The sequence below is a fragment of the Alligator sinensis genome, unplaced genomic scaffold, assembly GCF_000455745.1.
Source record: "Alligator sinensis unplaced genomic scaffold, ASM45574v1 scaffold469_2, whole genome shotgun sequence".
Classification (NCBI taxonomy): domain Eukaryota; kingdom Metazoa; phylum Chordata; order Crocodylia; family Alligatoridae; genus Alligator; species Alligator sinensis.
In genome coordinates, this window is record NW_005842988.1 from 195,816 (window position 1) to 196,146 (window position 331).

The window sequence follows — 331 nt, forward strand, 5'->3', positions numbered from 1 at the left end:
TGAGAGGTCGGGGATTCCCGGGCCTGTTCCCACCCCTGCGCCGAGCCTGGCAGGCCTGGGCACGGGCCCCTGGCCACGGCGCCTGGAGGGAGCCCGCCAGGCCCGAGCAGCCCCAGCCCCGGGGTGCTGGGCTGGGTCCCATGGCCGCCCCTGAGTGCAGGCCCTGGAGCTGGGCATGTGGCGGGAACCCCGTGCTGGGTCGCCGTCGGAGCAGGAGCGCGGGGTCCTTGGCCAGACCCCCGCGCCTGCTCGGCCTGGGCTCCCCGTGCAGGGCCCCTCCTGGCTGCAGCTGGCCGCTGGGGAGGGGGACTGGCTCCGGCTCTGGCTCCTG

General features: G+C 77.0%; 1 protein-coding gene across 1 annotated transcript in view; it reads left to right on the plus strand.

The window, feature by feature from the left end:
• TADA3 (transcriptional adaptor 3) overlaps positions 1-331 on the plus strand; it is a gene marked incomplete at its 5' end in the record, with an annotated part of 5,025 nt that overhangs the window by 3,569 nt on the left and 1,125 nt on the right. The gene's annotated exons all lie outside the window — the stretch shown is intronic.